The sequence below is a fragment of the Scyliorhinus canicula genome, chromosome 13 (assembly GCF_902713615.1).
Source record: "Scyliorhinus canicula chromosome 13, sScyCan1.1, whole genome shotgun sequence".
NCBI classification, from domain to species: domain Eukaryota; kingdom Metazoa; phylum Chordata; class Chondrichthyes; order Carcharhiniformes; family Scyliorhinidae; genus Scyliorhinus; species Scyliorhinus canicula.
The window spans coordinates 43,595,589-43,613,378 of NC_052158.1; the positions used below are offsets into that span (position 1 = coordinate 43,595,589).

Consider the following 17,790-nt stretch of genomic DNA (forward strand, 5'->3'; position numbering starts at 1 on the left):
TCAGCTGTCACACACAGCACTGGGCAAAACTATCAAATCCAAGCCCAGGCTTTTGGGAAAGGCCGAGGTCCTTCAGTAAAATATTTAAAGACGACATTACAATAAATGTGTGTCCAGGTATGGTCGATGAATTGCTATGGAGGTTACAGTACTCAGTAGGGACAAAGGCCATGGAGGGATTTGAAAACAAGGATGATTGGTGAATGAGTTTTGGTGTCAGTTCAGTCATGAAGAACAGAGTTTTGGGAAGCTCAAGTGCACTGTGTGAGAGCAGCCAGGATAACATTGGAATAGTTGAGTCTGGAGTGTACAAAGATATGAGAATTTTAGCAGCAGTTGAGCTGAGGAAGGGAGTCACTGGTCTCTCCTGTGAGTGGAGCTTGTACCTCTTCCAATGTTCAGTGTCCCTATTCCTGACCAACATATGGAAATGACTGTGAGAGCCCGGGATGGTAACAAGAGAAACCTTCACAGAATCACACAGAATCCTAGAATAGTCCAGCACAAAAGGAGACTATTTGGTTCTTGTGAAGAACAATCATAGTGGTCCTACTCCCCCCAATCCTTCCCCATATCCCTATATTGTTTCCTCTTTCAAGTATTTATCCAATTCCCTGTGAAGATTATTGTTGAATCTGCATCCACCACCCTATCAGACAATGCATTCCAAACCTTTTTTAAAATAAATTTAGAGTACCCAATTAATTTTTTCCAATTTAGCATGGCCAATCCACCTACCCTGCATCTTTTGGGTTGTGGGGGTGAAACTCACGCAGACACGGGAGAACGTGCAAACTCCACACGGACAGTGACCCAGAGCCAGGATCGAACCTGGGACCTCGGCGCTGTGAGGCAGCAATGCTAACCACTATGCCACCATACTGCCCGTTTTGCCTGTGGCAGCGGTGGAATTCGAACCCACACCCAAAGAGACTAGAGCCTTAATCCAGTGTCTTAGACTGCTTGGCCACTCTACCGGTTTATGCATTCCAAACCTAAACACACGTTGTGTTAAACATTTTTCCTCAAATTGCCTCTGATTATTTTCCAGTCATTCTTTAACTGTAACCTCTAGTTAGCAACCTTTCTGCCAATGGAAACAGTTTCTCTTTATTTACTCTGTATAAATCAGCGGGTGGCAACCTCCAGCCTGGGGGCCACATGCGGCCCATCTGCTGTCTGAGTGCAGCCCTGTGATGAATGTAGGACTTTCCGATGTATATTCTAGGTATTTGATGCAGCAAGGGGTAATAGCCTGGGTCCGTGTGTGTATGACTGCTGCAGTCATTTTTTAAAAGAAATCATATTTTGAAAGACAACAAAGGGTTTGGATGTCAGATGTGCAATTAAGCCATTGTAAAAAGCTTGGGCTAATGCAGTTTTGTTTGGATTAAGGGGATTCCCTGTGGAGTTAGTTAGATTTCAGCTTGGTAAGATGATGTTACTGGGTGGAGTTAAGGTATCAGGCATTTTGCAGGGAAAGCAATTCAGTGGCGTTTTAGATTAAGCTGTGAACAAAAGTCAAGCAGTTTGCTCTCTGCCGTTCAGTTAAAAGATACTTCGGCAGACAGAAGATCATTGTGGTTGGAAAGGTAAACACTCTGAAACAGTATCTGAAGAAATACAGCCAGAGTTTCTGCATGGTTCTCACAGAACTCAGATTTTTTTTTTAAAGCAGTGTCGAAAGTTTTTTCTTTCTATAAGACCATTTTTAGAAAGTGGGTACTCCTGGGTGCTAATGGTATTTTAACAGTGGATTGAGAGCTAAGATATTTTTTCTTATTTTTGAGTGGCAATAAAGATAGCTGTTTAGAGTATTGTATTCACTGTATTGAGTAGCATTGTTTAAGGTGTAAGCTTTTTTCTGGTGTGATGTTAAAGTTATTTTAATACTGTGTTGGTAATAATGTTTGTTTTAATATACCATATCCCTATTTCCTCGATTAATCACTCCTGGAGTGAGGTATCCTTTCCTCACAGCCGTACAAAATTAAAAGAAAATATTGGGTTTCCATCCCGTATCCTAGCTACTGTTGGGGTCTGGTCTGGGATCGTAATAGGCCCACAAGACATTTTGTTCACCGTCGCCCATGCGCAGAGTTGCCATATTCCACTGGTTTCCATCCAAGTTGGTTTTTTCCTACCAGTATGATCAGTGTTCATTAAATGTATTTAATCTTATTCATGGGATCATGGTTAGTAAACAAGCCCAAATTTAACCTTGTGGCCCACTGAGATGAAGGAGGGCCACTCATGCAGCCCACTCACTAATCTGCTCTTAGCCTTCTCTGGTCTAAGGGAAACAATTCCAGCTTCTGCAGTTTCTCCACATAATTGTAATCCCTCAATCCTGGAATTATTCCAGTAAATCTCTTCTCCAAAGTTTTTTTTCTGAACCCCAGGCAGAATCAGCCTCTCCCACCAACAGGCAGACTGAATATACAGTCTCAATGAACAAGACTAAGTCTACAAATGTCCAGCATCTTGGTCTCCAACACTTGAAAAAGCTCCATTAAATTATCATTACCCTGGAGTAGTTTTCATCATAGACTCGTACACTAATGGGTCAAACTACATGATTGACACAAGCTCACAATGAGTCAATAGCCTTTTTTACACTACACCCTCTGACTGTCTTTTCCATTGGCCCCATTGCCAGGAAAGATAGCGGTGGGAGGGGATGGTGGCTGGGGTAAGAAAGAAAGTAGATGCTGAGAAATCAGCCCCTTCAGCAAAGGAGAGGGAGTTGGAGGAAATCATGTTTCCGTTTCCTGTTTTACAGAAGGTTTGCACCGTACTACACCAGAGAATACAGAGAGGATAGACACCGCAGAGAGATCCTGACCATCACCCAAGGAACAACTGCGTAACCACATGGAAGAGAAACCATTCCAGAGTGAGGTGAGCAACCAAGAATGGACACACCGACACTCCTGAATCAGCCTCACGTTTACACAGATGAGAAGCTGTTCAGGTGTGAGGTGTGCAACAAATCATTCTCAAAGTCCTGGAGCCTCCACACACACCGACGCATTCACACAGGGGAGAAACCATTCACGTGCGAGTTGTGTGACAAATCCTTCTCACAATTATCGAATCTCCAAATACACCAACGCATTCACACAGGGGAGAAACCATTCACGTGCGAGGTGTGCGACAAATCATTCTCGCATTCATCAACCTTCCGTGGACACCAACGCATGCACACTGTGGAGAACCCGTTCGAGTGTGAGGAGTGTAACAAATCATTCTCCAACTCATCAAACCTTCGCGCACACCAACGCATTCACACAGGTGAGAAACCATTCAAGTGTGAGGTATGCAATAAATCGTTCTCCCACTTATCTACCCTCCGCGTACACCAACGTATTCACACAGGGGAGAAACCATTCCGATGCGAGAAGTGTGACAAATCGTTTGCACAGTTATCAACCCTCCGTGCACACCAACGCATTCACACCGGGGAGAAGCCAGTCAAGTGTGAGGTGTGTGACAAATCTTTCTCACAGTTAGGGAGCCTCCTGGTCCATCAGAAGATCCACACAGGGGAGAAACCTTTCAAGTGTAACGTTTGCGATAAAGCTTTTGTAAGATCTTCGAGCCTCCTGATACACCGGATGATTCACACAGGGGAGAAACCCTTCAGATGTGAATTTTGCAAGATGGCTTTCATCCAATCCTCCGATCTACTGAGGCACCAGAGGATTCACAGAAAGAGAAAAGCCCTTCAAATGTGAGGTATGCGACCAAGCCTTCACGCAGTTATCGTCGCTTGTAGAACACCGCCGCATTCACACTGGGGAGAAACCATTCCTGTGTGATGTGTGCAACAAATCTTTCTCAAAGTCATCGTACCTCCTGCTCCATCGGAAAATTCACACGGGAATAAATCTTCAGGTACGATGCTTGAGACACCCACTCCTGAAGCATCAACAGATCCACACTAGTGAAAAATCATTGATGTGAGGTGTGTGAGAATGTTTTCACACAGTCAGTGTATTTGCTGATCTATCAACACTCTCACACGTGAGGTACAGTATCGGTGTGAGTTCTAGAATAAAATCTTCACTCAGTTCTCTGTCCACTTGAAATTGTGAACCCACGTGGGAGACAAACTCTTCCAGTGTGACATGTGTCAGGATTGTTTCACAACCTTTACTCTGCCATACACAGCCATCCCCACACAGAATAGGAGCCTGGTCACCTGCTTCTGTTACACTGAAAATTGTCTGTCACCCCTGAACAGGTTAGCTCTAACGTTAATACTCTGTCCCCTTGTTCTGGATTCTCCCACCAGAGGAAATTTGGGGACAAGGGTGTAGAAGGTGGAAAGGACGGAGTGGCTAAACCAGATTGACAGTTATAGAAGCTCTGTGGGGACTGGAGCATCAAAGGGCTGAGAGTTGGGAATTTATAGCACTGAACAGGAATGGAAAGCGATTGATCCATGGACCCATGTGATCATTGGATCTCTGTAACCATTGGTGGGTTTGTGTGATGGAAACGATCTCCATCCTGTGTCACTAAAGTTCGGTGTCATTTCTGACCATCGGAATTGGAAGCCAGACAAAGCACAGGGATTATAAAGAAAATTGTGTCTGTAGTATTCTGAGAGAGTTTCCCCTGATGTAAATGTGTGTTAGTAAAGTGAGCCAGCTCTCAGGAGTGGTCATGGGGTAGAATCGGATCCTGCTTTCGTTGGTGATGTGAATTAGAGATAGATCCTCTAAAGGTGACGGGTATTTTAAAAATACCGTGGATAATGTTTGTATGGGCGGAACGGTAGCACAGTGGTTAGCATTGTTGCTTCACAGCGTTCACAGACTCATAGTCCCAAGTTCGATTTGCGGCTTGTGTCACGGTCTGTGCGACGTCTGCACGTTCTCCCCGTGTCTGCATCGGTTTCCTCTGGGTGCTCTGGTTTCCTCCCACAAGTCCCGAAAAACGTGGTGTTAGGTAATTTGGACATTCTGAATTCTCCCTCCGCGCATCCGAACAGGCGCCAGAATGTGGCGAATGGGGGCTTTTCACTTAATTGCAGTGTTAATGTAAGCCTACTTGTTACAATAATGATTATTATTATACTCTCCTGTCTGGGAGTACTACTGTATTATCCTGAGTATGGTGAGGGAGTGGGGGTGAGTCTCTACAGACCTGAGTTCCTCAGCCCATCATACCTCGATGTAATAACAGTGTGATATGTTCACTTTACACTCTTCCAAGATTCATTTTATATTCTGGGAAAGATATTGAATCATTTTCAAATGTTTTGTTGTGTTTGTTGATTCAAAGTTTGTTCTAAACTGAATATTGTGTTATTTGACTGCTGTTTTATCAACCTTCTGTGCAGATTTACAACTCAGAATAAATTAATTTTTTAACTCAATCACAGCTACCTGATTTGACCACATACTGTGTTCCCAGTCACTGAAACACTCAGGAGCCTACAGTAAGAGTCCTGTACACAATATATTGCTCAATGTCACTGTGGCTGGTACACTTTCTCCACCTATGTGTTTAGAATTTCCAGTTCACACGAAGCAGAACATTTCCCTGAGACAGAAAGATTTGCATTTAATTTATATACCAACTTTCACAATCTCTATCTGAAGGCACTTTACAGCCAATAAAGTGCTTTTTGAGTGTGGTCATTGTTATAATCTAAGACACGAGGCAACCAATTAGTGCATAGCAAGGTCCAACAAACAGCAATGTGATAATGACCAGATAATCTGTTTCAGTGATGTTGAATGTAGGATCCATATTGACCAGGACATCAGCAATAACTCCCCTGTTCTTAGAATCCCGACAGTGCACCTCATCCAGTTTAAGGCGGTGCATAGGGCTCCTGTGACGGCGGGGAGGATGAGTAGGTTCTTTCCGCGATAGAGGACCGGTGTGCAGGGGGGGCCGAGATTCACGTCCACATGTTCTAGGTGTGTCCAAGACTGAGGGGGTTCTGGCAGGGGTTCTCGGACGTGATGTCCGAGATGTTGGGTGTGGGGTGATTCCGAGTCCAGAGGTGGCGATATTTGGGGTATCGGAAGACTAGGGAATCCAGGGGGTGAGAGAGCTGATGTTTTGGCCTTTGCCTCCCTGATAGCCCGGAGAAGGATTTTGCGAGGGTGGCGGGACGCAGAGCCACCGAAAGCCAAAGTGTTGATGAGCGACCTGGCAGAATTCCTGAGGCTCGAACAGGTCAGGTTCGGTCTGTGAGGGTCAGCAGAGGAATTCACCTGGAGGTGGAAGCCGTTTACCGATTTCTTTACAGAGGTTTGAGGGGTCAGCAAGGGGGGAGTAAGGGGGTTAAAATGGGAAGGTGAGATGTGCGGGGTGTTGCTATCAGGGAGACAAGCTGGTTGTGAGTTTTGTTCTTCTGATATTTTGTGTTTATATGTGAAAATTATTTTGTGTATATATGTGAGATGACTTGAATAAAATATTTTTTAAAAAGAGTTAATGTTCCCCAATGCTTAAACAATTGAAGCTCCAATTCTGACGTAATAGACCACACAGATTTCCATAGAATCCCTACAGTGCAGAAGGAGGCCTTTCGGCCCATCGAGCCTGCACTGACCCTCTGAAAGAGTACTCTACCGTGTCCCACTCCCCCGCCCTATCTCCGTAACCACATAATCTCAACTAACCTTTGGACACTCAGGGCAATTTAGAATGGCCAATCCATGTAATATACACATCTTTTATTGTTTGATAGACTGCACTATATATATATTTAAAGGGAATACAGGAGGCACTGTGGTATTTGATGCAATGTGGTTGTTGAACCCAAAAGATTGGAATTGAAGAACATAGAACAGTATAGCACAGAACAGGCCCTTCGGCCCTCGCTGTTGTGCCGAGCATTGTCCAAAATCAAGATCAAGCTATCCCACTCCCTGTCATTCTGGTGTGCTCCATGTGCCTATCCAATAATCGCTTGAACGTTCCTAAAGTGTCTGACTCCACTATCACAGCAGGCAGTCCATTCCGCACCCTAACCACTCTCTGAGTAAAGAACCTACCTCGGATATCTCTCATATCTCCCACCCTGAATCTTATAGTTATGCCAGAAGTCAAGACTTGCTTTCCAGTTTTTATCACTGAGACACCATCGGAACCAGAGGACTGCAAACTAAGATTCTTCTGATGAAAGACTGTATTCTGAATTCCAACCTTGATGCGTGATTACGATGAACGAACTTGGAAAACAAATGGCTAAATCCAAGGGTTGTATATGACTACCCACCATTATTTTCTGAGCATCAACCCGTGACCAATTGCAGAATAAAGCTACCATGTTGACAATAATTACGTCCTTGCCCAAGAAAAACAAGGAATAGCCCTGACACTTTCGCTACCATACGAAAGCAAAATAAGATGCAAGGTATTCTCAGAATTGGAGCTGGAGTATTTGAACTCAAATGAAGGTTTGGATACTTTATTAACTTTCATGAATAGAATTTACTCAAAGAATGACTTATTAAGTGCTTATGAGGCCTAGTCGGTGTTTGTCAAGGTTAGAAAGTCGGAGGATACCTCCACAGACGAATATCGAACAGAATTTAGCGGACTGTATGCCAGGCTGCAAAAATTCCGTCGAGAAATTCCCCAATCAGTGCTGGTGTTCAGGATATTAGACTGATAAAAGATTCCTGGGCAAACATTCCTTCCCAGCAGCATTCATTTGTGATCTGAACACAGCTCCTTAGTCAGCTGGGCCACCCTGACTAATGCTCCCAGCAGCATTCATGACATAAATGGGCCGATTGGCGATAACACAGACTATGAAAGACACTGAGCGTGATTCTCTCAGCCGGAGCCGAGCCGGAGAATCCCCGCGATGCTGGACACTGGACGCGATTCTCTGCAGAGCGGCGAGTTCCGCCAGTGCGGAACCGGTCGGGAGCCGCTCTACCCCCTCCCCCTATACCCCCTCCCCCTGGCGATTCTCGGCCCGGAGAGGCCATAGCAAAAATCTGAGTCCCGCCGGCACCGTTCCGCGGGAGCACCAGGTGGGCCTCCGCTGTGGTTTGGCCCGCAATCGGGACCCACCGATTGGCGGGCTGGCCTCTCAGGCTGGGTGGGGCTCCTTTCTGCCGTGCTGGCACCTGTAGCCCTACTCCATGTTGCGTCGGGGCCGGCGCAGCGAATGGAGCCACTGCACATGCGCGGAATTCACACCGATCCCACTGCGCATGCGCAGACCCAGGGCGCCGATATGATGCCGGGATTGGCAGCGGGAGTGGCGTGGGTCGCTCCAGTGCCGTGCTGGCCTCCTGTAGGGGCCAGAATTTGTGGTCCTGAGGCCGGCCATGTTGACGCTGTCGGGAAACTCGATGGCGTTTCCGACGGCTTCAACACTTAGCCTCAAGATCACAGGATCCAGCCCACTATGTTAACGGGATGGTAAGGTAAAAACAGGCCACACGTGTCAATATGAAAGAAGATGTATAACTAAAATGAGGACGGAAATACCTTTGACAATTATGGCAGGAGGAATAAATTGGGAACTTTCAACAGTAAAATGAATCCCTGAAATTCCCAGGGTGTGGTCAATCGGTGTTTTAGGTGTGATTAGAAATTCCATTACACAATAAACTGTCTGAAGAGAAAATAGTGTTTTTGAAACCAAACACGAGACAGAAGACTCTGAAGAAGAATAGAGAGATATTGACCAAAGAGAAGACATCATAACAAAAGATAGTTGGTGATATGCACACCTCGGAATTTGATGCTGTCAACCATCTCCATCTTGGCACCATTGATGCAGACTCGGGCATGTGTGACATTTCGCTTCCTGAAGTTGATGACCAGCTTGTTAGTTTTGCTGACATTGAGGGAGAGATTGTTGTCATTGCACCATGCAACTAGGTTCTCTATCTTCCTCTGTACTCTGACTCATCGTTGTTCGAGATCCGACCCACTTCAGTCGTGTCATCAGCAAACCTGTAGATGGAGTTGGAGCCAAATTTTGCTACAGTCATATGTGAGTAGGGAGTATAGCAGGGGGCTAAGTATGCAGCCTTGCAGGGCCCCATATTGAGGACTATCATGGAGGAGGTGTTGTTGTTTATCCTTACTGATTGTGGACTGTGGATCAGGAAGTCCAGGATCCGGTTGCAGAGGGAGGAGCCCAGTCCTAAGATTTGGAGTTTTGATATGAGCTTGGCTGATATTATGGTGTTGAAGGCGGAACTGTAGTCAATGAATACTCTGATGTAGGAATCCTTGTTGTCTTTTATTTAAATATAAATTTAGAGTAGCCAATTATTTTTTTCCAATTAAGGGATAATTTAGCATAGCCAATCCACCTAACCTGCCCATCTTTGGGTTGTGGGGGTGAAACCCACGCAGACATGGGGAGAATGTGCAAACTCCACACTGACAGTGACCCGGGGCCGGAACTGAACCCGGGTCCTCGGCGCCACTGCACCACCGGGCCTCCCTAGGAGTCCTTGTCGAGATGTTCCAGGGATGAGTGTAGGCCCAGAGAGAGCGCGTCTGCTGTGGACCGGTTGTGGTGTATACGAATTGCAGTCGATCAAGGAATTCTGGGAGTATTGAGTTAATGTGTCTCATGACCAACCTCTCGAAGCACTTCATAATGATAGATGGCAAGGCCACCGAACAGTAGTAGTTGAGGCACATTTCCTAGTTCGTCTTTGGCACCAGTATGATGGTTTCTTCTTGAAGCAGGTGGGAAACTCGCAACTGGCAGTTGGTCCGCGCAGGACCTGAGTGAATGACCAAGGACTCCGTCAGGACCCGGTGCTTTCCAGGGGTTCACTTTTAAGAAGGCCGATCTGACTTCAGAGGCTTTGATGATAGGTGTGGGTGTGTCCTAGGTAGCTGGGGCAGTTGACAGTGGTTTGTTGGTTTCCTGCTCGAAACGAGCATAGAATGCATTGAGTTCATCGGGGAGTGGTGCGCTGTTGCCGGAGATTCCATTTGGTTTTGCTTTGTAGCCCGTTATGTTGTTTAAACCTTGCCACAACTGACATTGCCCTTTGGCTTGGGAAATTAAAAAGATACAGAGAGTGGTTAAAAAGTACATTGGCGGGGCAGCACGGTGGCCTAGTGGTTAGCACAACCGCATCACGGTGCTGAGGTCCCAGGTTCGATCCCGGCTCTGGGTCACTGTCCGTGTGGAGTTTGCACATTCTCCCCGTGTCTGCGTGGGTTTCTCCCCCACAACCCAAAAATGTGCAGAGTAGGTGGATTGGACACACTAAATTGCCCCTTAATTGGAAAAAATAATTGGGTAATCTAAATTTATAAACAAAAAGTACATTGGCAGCAGAGTTACTAGTTGCTCGTTGAGACAGTAGATAGAGCGTTTTCTATGCCATGGCAATCCTAAAACAGATTGACAAGATCGAGTGGGTTGACATCAGTTACCAATTATCTGACTGTCTCATGAAAAAAGGGGCAAGTTCGAAAAAGTTATTAGAAATTCCCTATAAGGAAGAGAATGTGAGGGTGGATATTAAAAAAAGGAGATAGGGTGCATTTATTGTAGGAAAGAACACATACATTTGTGTTATGGTAATATACGTTTTTTTTTAAGAGGGGGAAACTGTTAGGAAAGTGGTAATATTTCCCAATGCTGAAGTCAGAATTGGAGGTGTTTAATTGGAGGAATTGTTTAACATACCACATTGATTGTTTGCTGGACTGTACACATATATAATGGGGCTACAAGTGGCCGTGTGGTGTTGGGTGAAACGTGATTGTCGAACACAATAAAATTGGAATTGAAGAAGTCAAGACTTGCTTTTTCGATTTTATTACTGAGACACCATCAGAAGTAAACACCCAGCTATAGCATTCAATTTCTTAACATGACTTCTCTATCTTCATATCACCATTGTGTGGTCCAGTTGAAATCATCCTGCATCACCAAACATTTTCCCATCAATATCCTCTCCTTTTCTGATGCCTGAACCACCTAACAATAATGCGGGTGTACCTACACCATGTGGACTGCAGCGGTTCAAGAAGTTGGCTCACCACTACCTTCTCAAAGGCAATTAAGAATGGGTATCTATCAGATTTTGGCTTCACTCATTTATTTTTCCAAGTCTGTATAGTCCTCTTTCTTTGTGGTCTCTTCCTTTCCCAACAATCCTGTTCCAATCTCTGAAAACAATCACAGTAAAATGCTGGAAAAACTCAGAAAGGTCTAGCAGCGTCCATGGAGAGAAACAGGCTTAACATTTCGAGTCCATGGGATTCTTCTTCAGTGAGGGGTCATAAGGATTCCAAACATTAACTCTATTTGTGTGTGTATGTTATTCTTAGTAAGAAGTCTTACAACACCAGGTTAAAGTCCAACAGGTTTGTTTCAAAGCTTTGAAAGCTCGTGTTTGAAACAAACCTGTTGGACTTTAACGTGGTGTTGTAAGACTTCTTACTGTGCTCACCCCAGTCCAACGCCGGCATTTCCACATCATGTTATTCTTATACAGATATATATATTTTAAAATATATATTTAGAGTACCCAATTATTTTTTTTCCAATTAAGGAGCAATTTAGTGTGCCAATCCACTTAACCTGCATATCTTTGGTTTGTGGGAGTGGAACCCATGTAGACACGGGGAGAATGTGCGAACACCACACAGACAGTAGCCCCCGGCGGGGCCAGGATCGAACCCTAGTCCTCAGCACCATAGGCAGCAGTGCTAACCACTGCCCCACCCATATATATAATAGATTTAGAACATAGAACAGTACAGCACAGAACAGGCCCTTCGGCCCTCAATGCTGTGCCGAGCCATGATCACCCTACTCAAACCCACGTATCCACCCTATATCCGTAACCCAACAACCCCCCCCCCCCCCCCCCCCCCCCCATTAACCTTACTTTTTTTTTAGGACACTACGGGCAATTTAGCATGGCCAATCCACCTAACCCGCACATCTTTGGACTGTGGGAGGAAACCGGAGCACCCGGAGGAAACCCACGCACACAGGGGGAGGACGTGCAGACTCCACACAGACTTGAGATTTGAGTATTTTATATATTTGAGTATTGAGTACATAAATATATATGAATATTTTGCTGAATGATGATCTGACAGCCCTCAGTCCGTCTTTTGCCAAATGCAACATAACTTTGTCTATTGACAGGGGCTGCCCTGTACATCATTTTGATGTTTGTTTTTCGAAACTAGGAATTTTGGGATGGGGAGTGAGAAATGGGGATGGGGGAGGAGAGATGGGACGATGAGGGAGAAAAGATAGGGGGTGAGAAGGTTAAACGGCCGCAATCCTGTTTCCTTTCGCCCAGGATTTACAGGTTGCGCACCTCCAATTTCTGCCCCAGCCACATGACGGCCGCTCGGGCTCGCGCTACCTCACGTTTCATCTCCCGAACGCTGGGCCCGCGGCAGAACTACAACTCCCATCAGGCACCGCGGGCCGACTGATTCCAGACTGCCGCTCCTCCCTACGCATGCGCAACTCCACAGACGCCGTGGTATATTTATTCCTACTGCGCCTGTGCAGAGCTAGGAGGTGCCAACAGTGAGGAGAGTTTCGTCCCCCTCTGCTGTCTTTTGCATGTCCCAGGAATTGACAATTGTGGGCAGCAAGTCTCTGCCCCTGATTAGCTCCTGCAGACAGCAATTAGGGAGTACCACCCATTCTCTTTGGAGACATCCTGGTGTGTGCTGTTGCCATTTGGCAGCGGAGGTCCCCGGTGGAGGACTGTCAATGCAGCAGTCCTCCCATTGCCATCTTCCTACTTGACCAGTCTGCGGGGCAGCTCTCCTCATTTGGGTACTTGTCCTGACATTCTCACACAAAGCCAAGATTGTCCCAATCTATCTGATTTTCCTCTTATTATTGAACTTCGTACTGATTGTTTATTATTTGCTGGGTCAATAAAGGCAGTTCAGACTCAATGATGTTGTGTGGGACTGGAGTCACATGTAGACCAGACCAGGTAATTGGAGCAGGTTCCCTTCCCTCAAGAACAATTTTTTGGGTTTTTAGGACAATCTGAAAATTTTCTTGTTTTTATTTTGATTCCAAAATTTATTAAAGTCAGTTTTGCATCATGGAATATTGGAGGTGGAAAACTTTAAGGGGAAACTATAGAAGCTCTTGGGGGGGGGGGGGGGGGGGGGGGAGAGAATAGAAGGATATTGTTTTAACCTGCCTGTATCCTATTGACTGGAGACAATTGGTTATCCCATGGGGAATATGAGCTCCCCAGTGATGAGGGGGGCAATTGTTAACCTTTCAACTGTATAAATTGGGCTGGCCAGTGTGTTATCGGCTACAGAGAAAAACAGTAGTGAACTGGTGCTGAGTAAATATTGTTGTAAATAAAGTTACTTTCTGTTTGACTCTACAAACATATGCTGAATTGTTCATGACCCTCACAAAACTGACAAAGAGGATTAAAATTGGATAGCTGCTGAAGCCACCTTCCTGAACTTTTGTTGGATACAGGTTGGAAGTTTTTTTCTGTTGCACCATGCCTCTTTTCGGACATTTGGATATATTTAATGCTGCGCTGGAGGACTGGAATCAGTAGGCACAAAGAATACGTTCCTTCTTCAAGGCGAATAACATCACCAAAAACTGCCGCCAGGTTGTGATTTTACTAACCGCCTCTGGCATGCATGTGTTTGGGATGATAGGCCTTACGTACCCAACCGCATCTGACAAAATGTCTGATGAGCTTGAGAATTTGATGGGATGACATTTTAACGCAACCCTCTCCGTGATAGTCCAACCGGTTTAACATACCTGGGGAATACATTGCCAAATTCTTATTCAGGCAACGCAAGATTGTGGAGCACTGTGAATTCACCGTCTTGTCAGAGATGTTACATGACCGGTGTGTTTGCGGCATTAACAACACAGCCACCCAGAGAAAACTTAGCTGAGCCAATTTTGACTTTTCAACAGGCCATCCAGATAGTATTGTCCCAAGAAAGTGTATAACAGGAGGTGCAGGACCTACAGGGCATGGAGTGAACGCCCTGGGGTCTGCCCCCTCCTGTCCGGACACACCTCCCACCTTGCCTTGGAAGGGGTGCTGTAAGGACAAACGCTGGTGGCTGTCGGAAGTTCCTTCCTGAAGAGAGCCTTCTCCAGATCCCTTGGATGAGGAGCGAGATAAATGTACGATCTGTGGGCACCAACCCCGGCGTGGACACCAGTCATGGCTGCGTCAGAGGGCTAGGTACTCCAGCAGAAACAGGGGCCAGCCCGGGGCCCGTATTTTCCATTTGGATGAACCTGAAGATGAGGGGGTGGAGGATCACTGCTTGCAACTGCATTGCGTGGCAGCTCCCCGATTGGCCCCCATTAAGGCGATATGGGTGAATGGACACCGGCTTGAAATGGAGCTGGACACCAGTGCATCGATCTCCATAGTTGGACAGAAGATGTTTGACCATATCAAGTGGGGTATTCAAACCCTTGCTTTGACTGATACACAAGCCAGGTCGGCCACTTATAAGGGGGGGGAAACCATTCGACATTGCTGGGACAACGATGACCCCTGTTGTTTATGGATGCCAGTCAGTGAACTTCCTGCTCAACGTAGTGGGAAAAACTGGTGTTTTGACTGAGGTGCTAGGAAGATACCCAGAGGTATTCCAGCCCGGTTTGGGGAAGGGGCCGTAGCCCGCATTCAGGTTGACCTGGAAACCACGCCACGGTATTTCCGGGCGTGCCCAGTTCCTTGTGCCTTGCTGGAGAAAGTAGAAGCGGTGCTCACTGATCGGAGTCCCTGGGCATTATCAAGCTCATCTGTTTTGCCAATATGGCAGCGCCAGTCATACCGGTAATAAAGCCAGATAACACAGTCTAGTCTGCTTGTGTGGCGACTATAAACTAACAGTAAACACAGCTTCCTTACTAGACTGATACCCCATGTGCGGCATAGAGGATCTCTACACGAAACACACGGGCCGAATCTCATTCACAAAATTGGACATGAGTCATGCTTGTTCACAGCTGGAGTTGGATCCTACCTCCCGACAGTATGTGACTATTAATAGGCACAGGGGCCTGTATGAGGATACACAGTTGTCTTTTGGAGTGTCCTCCGCCTGTGCCATTTTCCAACGTGTAATAGAATCCCTACAGTGCAGAAGAAGGCCATTCAGCTCATCAAATCTGCACTGACCCTCTGAAAGAGTATTTCGCCCATGCTCACAACCCGCCCTATCTCATTAACCCCTTAATCTAACCTACACACCATTTTTGGAGACTAAGGGGCAACTTAGCTTGGCCAATCGACCTAAACTGCACATCTTTGGACTGTGTGGGAAGAAACTGGAGAGCCCGGAGGAAACCCACGGAGGTACGGGGATAGAGTGCAAACTCCACATAGACAGTCACCCGAGGCCGGAATTGAGTCTGTGTTCCTGGCATTGTGAGGCAGCAGTGCTAACCACTGTGCCGCCATGCCGCCCAAATGGTTATAGAGAACATCTTGTGAGGGTTGCCACGTGTCGCTGTTTATTTCAAGGAACTTCTTGATTACGGGAAGAGCATTTAGACAATTTGGAGGGTGTGCTAAAGTGCTTCTCAAAGGTTGGAGTCCATTTACGTCGTACAAAGTGCATTTTTCAGGTGAAAGAAGTGATCTACCTTGGTTATTGGGCGGACCACTAAGGTAGCACTCCGTCGTGGAGAAGGTGCGCGTAATCCAACAGCCCCCCCCCCCCCCCCCCCCCCCCTCCCCCCGATGGATGCTTCATTCTTGTCTTGGCCTCGTAAATTACTAGGGGAAGTTTCTCCCCAATCTGGTGACCACGTTGGCCCTATTACACCTTCTGTTGAAGAAGAATCACGCCCCATCCGGCATGTTGTGTTCACAACACACAGCCTGATGTCAAAAGAGACCACGCCATCCTTCGCCAGGGTCTTCGGCGGATTCTTCGGTTTTTGGGGGAGGTGGGATGTTATAACCTGCCTGGATCCTATTGGCAGGGGCCAATAGAAAGAGAAAATGCTGGGAAATCTAAGCAGGTCTGGCAGCATCTATAGGGAGAGAAAAGAGCTAATGTTTCGAGTCCAATGACACTTTGTCAAAGCTAACACAAAGATAGTGGGAAATATTTATACTGTGGAGTGAGAATGAAAGATGAGTCATAGCCACAGAAATCCAGGGAAACAGGGTGCTAATGGCCACAGAAACCAAGGGGAAAGAGTGTTAATGGCAGTCCCCAGTGAGGACAAAAGATGTGAAAGGTCGAACAGTTTCTCTGGTGTTTTCTTTCTTGTTCCCTGGTGGAGAATTCTAGAATCATGAGACATAGATTCAAGATAAGAAGGTGTAAAGAGGTCGTGAGGGAAAACCTTTTTACGCAGAGGGTAGTGGGAGTCTGGAATTCGCTGCCCGAGTTGGTGGTAGAGGTAGAGACCCTAAGCTCTTTCAAATGTACCTGGATCTGCACCTTAAATGCTCTTAAGCTATAGGACTATGGACCGGGGGCAGGAAGGTGGGAAAGAAAGAGCATCTGGGTATTCTTGGGCTGGCATGGACAAGAATGGCCTCCTTCTGTGCTGTATCTTTTCTATGATTTTAAGTTACTTTCTGTTTGATGCTACAAACTTGTGCTGGATTCTTCGTGGCCCTCACAAAAGGATATGCTGATAGGGTGAGAAGGGGCACGTGTGATGCACCAACACCAGCATGGAGCAATTGGGCTGAATGGCCTGATTCTGCTCTGTAATTCTATGTATGTAACTTTTTGTGGGTGGATTTGAACTCTCAATCTCTGGATTGCTAACCCAGCACCGGAGCAACTCAGCTGCCATACCTGGAGATACATTTATTGAAATTTATTTTAATATCTTCCTTAAAGAATTTACCAGAAGGCCCTGGCCGTTCTGAAAAGCCTGGGCTTGGATTTGATCATTTAGCCCAGTGTTGTGTCTGAAAGCTGAATTTGCGATGTGCAATCTGAGTGAGTGCAGTATCTAATTGTAATGATATCTAGTATATAATTTTGTATATATAGTATATCATCTTTATATATATATATATATATGAATGATCTTGTAGAATAGTGTGTAATTACAGCATCTAGCCACTAGATGGAGGACGAGCACATCTCACAACCTACACGGTGGTCCACATTATCTTGGGAGTGAGTTAACAGAGAAGCTTGAAGACAGTAGTGTTTTTCAGCAGTTCTGTGTATTGTAGTTATTTGATTTAATACTTTAGTTTTTTTGGCATACTTAAGAATTCACAATTTATAGCATAGTGTAAATAAATTAACTTTGATTTAGTTCAAAGTCTGCATGTTCTAGCGGGCAGCACGGTAGCGCAATGGTTAGCACTGCTGCCTCACTGCGCCGAGATCCAGGTTCCGTCACGGCCCTGGGTCACTGCTCGTGTGGAGTTTGCACATTCTTCCTGTGTCTGCATGGGTCTCATTCCCACAACCCAAACAGATGTGCAGGGTAGGTGAATTTGCCACGCTAAATTGCCCCTTAATTGGAAAAAAAGAATTAGGTACTGTAGAAGTCAACAGTTGACTTCTCCAGGAACTCTACATTTATAAAACAAAAATCTGCATGTTCTTTGTAGCAACACTGCAACCTTAATAATAATTTAAGCAACATGGTACCAGGACATGGGTGTCAGAAAGAAAGGAGTATTTAGATCTCGCAATTCAACAGAAAACATTGAAGAAAGAAAACGCTGTGCGGAAATCGAAAAATCCAAAGAAAAATGCGAATAAATTAGCATACCTTGTAGCAGACAAAAGATGGTAGGCTTGAAGACTCCACAATACCTGTGCACATTGGGT

The 17,790-nt window shown here is 45.8% G+C and overlaps 1 protein-coding gene and 1 pseudogene across 1 annotated transcript in view; one reads left to right on the forward strand and one right to left on the reverse strand.

Annotated features, from left to right (window-relative positions):
* Positions 1–17,790, reverse strand: part of LOC119976223 (zinc finger protein 91-like) — an 85,406-nt gene that overhangs the window by 18,062 nt on the left and 49,554 nt on the right. The gene's annotated exons all lie outside the window — the stretch shown is intronic.
* LOC119975894 overlaps positions 1–17,790 on the forward strand; it is a 32,278-nt pseudogene that overhangs the window by 3,154 nt on the left and 11,334 nt on the right.